Raw genomic sequence first — 7,418 nt, forward strand, 5'->3', positions numbered from 1 at the left:
AGTAAACTAAATATATTTTTGGAATTTGCTGCGGGCCAATTAATAATGGATTGCGGACTGCAGTTGGCCCATGGGCCGCAGTTTTGACACCCTGCTCTAGAGGATCACTTATCTAAATGTAAATGCTAAAACTATAAAACCCTTAAAGGAAAATAGGAGTAAATTTTATAACTTTGGTTTTGGTGATGATTTCTTAGATACAACACCAAAAGCATAAGTAGCAAAAATGAAAAAAGTGGTAAAAGAAAAAATCTTTGACTTCATCAAGATTTAAAATGTTTGTGCTTCAAAAGACACCATCAAAATAAAAGGACAACACACAAAATAGGATAAAATATTTGCAAGTTATATGTCTGAAAAGACACTTGTATCTAGAATAAATAAATAACCCTTCCAACTCGGTAATAAGAGTAAATAATCCAATTCAGAAATAGCAAAAGACTTGAAGAGACATTTCTCCAAGAAGATTTATGCATGACTAATAAACACATGAAAAGATCTCATTAGTCATTAGGAAATACAAATTAAAACCACAATGAAATATCACTTCAAATCCACTAGAATGTCTGTAATGAAAAAGACAAACAATAACAGGTATTGGCGAGGATGTGGAGAAATTAGAACCTTCATACATTGCTGATGGGAATGTAAAACGGTGCAGCCAGTTTGCCAGTTCCTCAAATGATTAAACATAAACCCAGAAATTCCATTCCTAGGTATCTACCCAAGATAAATGAAAACACATGCCCACACAAAAACTTGTACATGAATGTTCATAGCAAAATACACTAGTCAAAAAGCAGAAACAATCCAAGTGTCCATACAAAGGAATATTATTTGACCATAAAAGGAATGAAGTACTGATACAACCTATAAGATGGATGAACTTTGGAAACACAGACTTCCATTCATGCTAAGTAGAAGAAGCCAGCCACAGAAGACTGCATATTGTATGGTATCATTTATATGAAATGTATAGAATAGGCAAATCTATAGAAATAGAAAATAGATTAGTGGTTGCCAAGGGCTGGAGGATGGGGGAGCAGGGAATAAGAACGGGAATTGACTGCTAGTGGATAAAAGTTTTCTTTTGGTGGGGTAAAGAAATGTTTTAAAATTATAGTGATTATTGCACAACTCTGAAAATATACTAACGCCATTGAATTGTACACGTTAAATGGATGAACTTTGTAGTATGTGAATTATATCTTTCTTTTGAAAGATTTTATTGGGGAAGGGGAACAGGACTTTATTGGGGAACAGTGTGTACTTCCAGGCCTTTTTTCCAAGTCAAGTTGTTGTCCTTTCAATCTTAGTTGTGGAGGGCTCAGCTCAGCTCCAGGTCCAGTTGCCATTTTCTAGTTGCAGGGGACATAGACCACCATCCCTTGCGGGAGTCGAACCAGCAACCTTGTGGTTGAGAGGACTCATTCCAACCAAGGAGCCATCCCGGAGCTCAGCAGCAGTTCAGCAGCAGCTGAAGGTGCTGTGTTCAATCTTAGTTGCAGGGGGTGCTGCCCACCATCCCTTGCGGGACTTGAGGAACTGAACCGGCAACCTTGTGGTTGAGAGCCCACTGGCCCATGTGGGAATCGAACCGGCAGCCCTCAGAGTTAGGAGCATGGAGCTCCAACTGCCTGGGCCATTGCGCCGGCCTGTAAATTATATCTTAAGAAAGTTGTTTTAAAACATATATGTGTATATGTCTTCACGTACGTATATGTGTATACACATATACAGGTATGTTGCATATGTGTACACACATGTATACGCATATATGTTTATAAACTCTAAAGTGGCATGGAGCGCCTGTGATGATTCCTTGGCATTTCAGCATGCAGTATGATCTTGGAGCTTGCACATGTATGTGTAACGTGTTGTGGGATCCTATGGGAAGGGGAGGTATACATATACAACACAATCATCTGGCTTTTCAAGTACTTGGTTATGAGGCAGATACTCAGGACAGGCCTGGATTCAATCTTATCTTTCCTGGGTCAAAAGTTATAAGATCAAGGAGTCCCTCCATCTGGGATGCCATATTCTGAAATAAAACTTACGTCTAAGGCCCGTTTTCATTTTTCTTAATCTCCAAGGTAAGTTTATAAAAAACATATAATCTTTGCTTCCTGAGCACAAATTACATATTAGACCTGGTTTTTAAACATGGTTCAAATCCTGTGCAATTTGTTTTAGCCTACCGGATGTATCCATCTCTAAGGGAAGTATGTTAGAAATTTCCATTGTGATTGTGAGTCTTTGATATCTCTTCACATGCCCACAGGTCTTTCCTGTATTTGTTAATGCTGTAACGTTAGGGACATAAGGCCTTATGATTGCTCTACCCTCTTAGTGAATTGTTCTTTCTGTCAATATGAAACATTCCTCTTTATTCTTCTTGGTACATTTCATCTTGAATTCTATTTTCATGATATGAATCTTGCTACACTTTCTTTTTCTTAGCATTTGCCTGGAAAATGCTTTTTTTTTTCTTTCTGTTTCAGGTGTGTCTCTTACAAATAACATGCAGTTGAGGTTTCTTTCTTTGTTTTGTTTTTGTTTTGTTTTGTTTTAAGCCAGCCTAAGAATCTCTGCTTTTTAATAAAAGAATTTAATCCGTTCATTGATTATTATGCTTATTTCTGCCATATTATTTTATTTTTACTGTAAAAAATAGTTTCATACTTACAGAATAGTTGTAAGAATAGTACAAAGAACTCCAATATACTTTTCACCCAGATTCACTAAATGTTAATACTTTGCCACATTCCGTATCATCTCTCTCTCTCTCTCTCTCTCTCTCTCTCTCTCTCTCTATATATATATATATATATATATATATATATATATATATATACATGTACATCATATCCTATATTATTATATCGTTATACATGCATACAATTATTTTTCATTTCTGAACAATTGAGAGTATATTGCAAAGATCATATCCCTTTATTCCTATACACTTCAGTGTGAATATTCTAAGAAAATTATCTTACACAACTACAGTGCCGTCATTAAAATCAGGATATTTAACATTGTTGTGATACTATTATCTAATCTACAACCTATATTTAAATTTTTTCAATAATATGGTTTACAACACTTTTTCCCCCCACTCCTGTATCCAATTCAGGATTGTGAATTGCATTTAGTTCATGTTTCTTTAGTATCCTTTAATCTGGAACATTTCTTTAGCTTTTCTTTTATTTTCATAATTTTGACATTTTTGAAAAGTGTAAGTCACTGATTTCATAGAATGTACCTGTGTCTCCCAGTCTTGGCCGGGTGGCCTTATGTAGTAGATGCCCTGTGGGGCCCTGGCACAATGTCCTGGGTCATCTCTTCTGGGTGCTCCAGGAGTGTCTCTTTATGGGTTGTGTGTGCCCACCTGTTATAGTTGAGCCTTGATTGCTATTAGCACATCAGTGGGTGGAATTGGCCCTCAGACTGATTGGCTACAGGGTTTAGCCATATCCACAGCTTATGGGTTACTGAGTAGGAGGTTTGTCCCACTGAGTGGGATTTGCCCTAATGGGCTCTGGTGCCTGTTGAGACCACCCTTTGTGTGTGCCGCTTATGGGGCTAATTGGGTGGTGCTCTGCTGTAGTCTGAAGCCAACCTCCAAGTATATTGTTTCTGAGGCCTCTTGGGAGGGGTTCTGGTGCAAACCCAGGTCAGCCACTGTCTGTGACCAGCCAGGGACTACGTAGTAGGAGTTACAAAGTGATTCGCAGTTGTTACTGCCTGTGCTAAAGTTGGAGGCATGTTGGAGAGACCATGCTACGAACTGAGGATGGCTGCCACCAGTACTGGGCCTAGGGTAGTGATACAAAAAGCCAGGACTGCTGCCCTGCCAGCTCCCTTAAGGTTCAGCCACTGATAAAGCCTCATGCAAGTTGGATGAGGCAGATTCTTAGGGAGTCACTACTAGTGGGAAGAGTTGTGGTCACCAGGTTAATGTAGATTCTGGTTTGGTGCCAGTGTTGAGCCTGGAGCTTCTCAGCAAAGTCTCAGAGCACACCAAGGCTGGTTGCTGCCTGCCTGCAGCAAGCTGACTCTGATAATTTTCCAAGAAGGAGTTCAGTGTGGGCAGGGCTGGCTGCTCTTGAGAAAGTGCCTCCGGCATTGGTGGGGTGGGGTCCCAGCAGAGCTCAGCAGGCCAATCTAATTCAGATTTGGTTGTGTTGAGGGAGGGCTCAACACAAGAAAGATGGCGCCCAGCTGACGGCTGCACGGGAGAAGAACCCCACATAGGGGAAATGACGACTGTCCTCCAGTCCTGTCACTGAAGCCACATACTTCAGTCTGCTCCCCTGTATACCTCTGATGCCCTGTGAGTCACCATCTTTCTGCTGGAGCCCAAGGTAAGTGCCTGCGAGTGAACGAGTCTTTGTGCATCCATTTAAGAGGGCGTCTGGTTTCCTGCAGCTTTCCATCCCACCAGGATGGTCAGAATCCCCACTGTTTTTCACAGCCAGATGTTGTGGGGGCTCCTTTTCCTTGCTCCAGTACTCTGGGCTGGGGAGCCTGGTGTGGGGCTGGGGTCTCTTGCTCCTCCAGGAGGAACCTCTGCAGCTGCGTTATTCTTCCTGATTATCAATCAACACACAGAGGTTTGGGATCAGCCCGTTTCCCATCTTTGCCCCTCCTACCAGTCTCGACATGGCTTTTTCTTTATATCCTTCCTTATAAAACTTCTGTTCAGCCAGACTTCAGATGGTTCTCAAGGTTGATTTTTCCATAAATTAGTTGTAATTTTAATGTGTTCATGGAAAGAAGTAGGCACAGTGTTTACCTACTCTTAGATCTCCTCTGGAGTTCACTATTCTTTTAAATAAAAGACATATTTGTGCAATTACAATCATTCAAATAGCCAGTTTTGGCTCTTGTTTTAATCACAAATCTGAATGGCCCTGCGAGTGAAAGGGTAACATTTAAACATCAATAGTGTTTTTGTAGTTGAGCTGATGATTTTGAACCTGTTTGCTGAAAAAGCAAGAAAATATGAGGAAGAGCATGTACATCTAGGTGAGCCATCTTCTTTTGTGTTATGATGTGTAACCAAGAAGGCAGAACTCAGATAAATGAATTGCAATCTTAGTATCATGCTCCAGGAAAGCCCAACTGCATTTCTCTTTTGTCAGGACTGGAAACATGCAAATTGTTGCCCAATTAAGGGAAGGTTGTCTGAAGGTGAGGAAAGTTTTACTGTTCCTGCCCTTATTGCTCAACAAGCTTGTTAAACAGGCTAACTGGGAGCAGGGTGGGATTTAGGGATGGGCAAGGGACTGCTTCTCACCAAATATTATTGGGTAGCTAGATGTCATACAGTTAAAAAAATGAAATAAAACTGCTCAAGTGTCTAATGCCATGAAGTACAAGATTGACATGTTGGGGCTCCTAGTTGTAGTTATAGCAAACTAATTACCATACACGTAATTTCCTGTTATGAGTAAGGGGCCATTTGCACAGCATTGAGTACTTTTCATATTAACTTACTCCAGAATCTGCAAATTAATAGAGGTAATATATTATTTTGGAAGACAATTGAATCTAGCAATGATCTCAGACACTGAAGGAACCAACTGTTTCACAGCACATGTGATTTTTCATGCTTTGTGGGAAATAATGCCCTTCAACTTCTATTGGTATTGGTTTTTACTGGCTTTTGCCCTACTGGTCTTATGTGACTCAACAGCCCACAAATCTGATATCACAGTGTAATGCTCTCTCCTCTCTGCTCTCTGCCTGGAGTCTCTGTTGTGGGTACACTTTCCTGATGAGAATCTACCCTGCTTTGACTCTCAACTGCAGTAGTCTGTGCCAATTACTCATGTGGAAAAAACGTCTTTTTAGAGCATTCAGTGTGTTTGGTTTTTATACAATGGTCTAGTCACAAACTCTCTGTGACAGCTCTACCCTGAGTAGCCCCTTGGGGAATTCAGAAGAGCTGGGGTTGTATTTGGACTCTCTTTAATACAGCATTCTTTTGGCATTTATACTGGCCTCAAACATGGTAAAAACAGTAATTTTGTACTTGCTGAGCAGTGTTTTCTCACCCATTTCTGTCATCAGCTCAAAGGAAACATGGAATATGGACCCACAAATAAGATCATCATAATGATAATAGGTAACCTTTATTGTGGGCTTCCTTTGTGACAGATACTGTGCTAAGGAATTTACAATGTGCCATTTATTCCTCACAACAACCACTCTATGGGTTGACTATTATTATTCCCATTTTATGGTTGAAACTGAGAAAGATTATGGAAACCTGCCCCAAACCACTTAGGTTGCATGTGGCAGAGTCAGGATTCCAATCAAGATCAGTCTGAGTCCAAAGCCATGTTCCTACCTCTTTATGCTTTCTCCGGGACAAGCCATTTGTCCTTGGGCCATGGAAGAATCCTGAAAGAGAAGATCAGGCATCACAAACAGACACACACACACCTGTAATTTCTTATATTCAACAAATACAGAGGGTGCCAAAAAAATGTACACATATTTTAAGAAAGAAAAACTGTATTAAAATTGTAATAATATATACCAATAACAAAAGATGAATACAAGTCATGTGTGTACTTTTTTTTGGCACCCCCAGTATACACAGAGATGCTTATTTCATCAGCAGCAAAGGCTTTCTTTAGTCATGCCCATGAATGAACCCTTCACTTTTCTTCTTTTTCTCACCTGAACCACGTAGGACTCACCAAACTCCAATCATCACTGAAAAGGGAACTCTCAGCTGAGCCTTACACCGCTCCAAGGTTGGGGGAGGGGTGGGAGCTGCTAGCTTCTTCCCTCTTTCCCTATACCTGCCTCTCCCTTGACTAGACTCTCTATCCAGGTTCTTTGAGTTAGACTCTATAAGCTCTGACCTGGCCCAGTTCCTGACCCCGTTTTTTCTGAGATCAGCAGGATATGAACAGATATAGAGTCCTATCCCAAACCTGCAGGATTTAAATCACTTTCATTCACTCAACAACATTTGAGTGCCTACTGTGTGCCAGGCATTGTTCTAAGCACTTTGGATACCAGTGAACACAACAGAAAGATCCTCGATCTTCTCGAGCTTATGTTCCAGCAAAGGAGACAGACAGCAAACAACAAATATTATTAAGGCAGTAATTGCTATGAGAAAACGAAAAGTAGAGCAGTGGATGTGTGTGTGTGTGTAAGTTATTGTATTACTTAGAGTGGTTAGGTTAAGCCTTATTAAGAAAGTGAGAATTGTGCAAGGATTTAAAGGATGGGAGGGAGTTAGCCAGAGGATAATTGTGGAAAGAGCATTCTAGCCAGAGGGATAACCTAGAGCAAAGACCATATGGCAGGAAAGTGACTTGCATGTTCAAAGAACAGTCAGCAAGCCAGTGTAGCTGGACCAGGTTCAACAAGAGGATAAAAGAAGGAGA

Source organism: Rhinolophus hipposideros (assembly GCF_964194185.1).
Source record: "Rhinolophus hipposideros genome assembly, chromosome: 9".
In the NCBI taxonomy this organism is placed as follows: Eukaryota; Metazoa; Chordata; class Mammalia; order Chiroptera; family Rhinolophidae; genus Rhinolophus; species Rhinolophus hipposideros.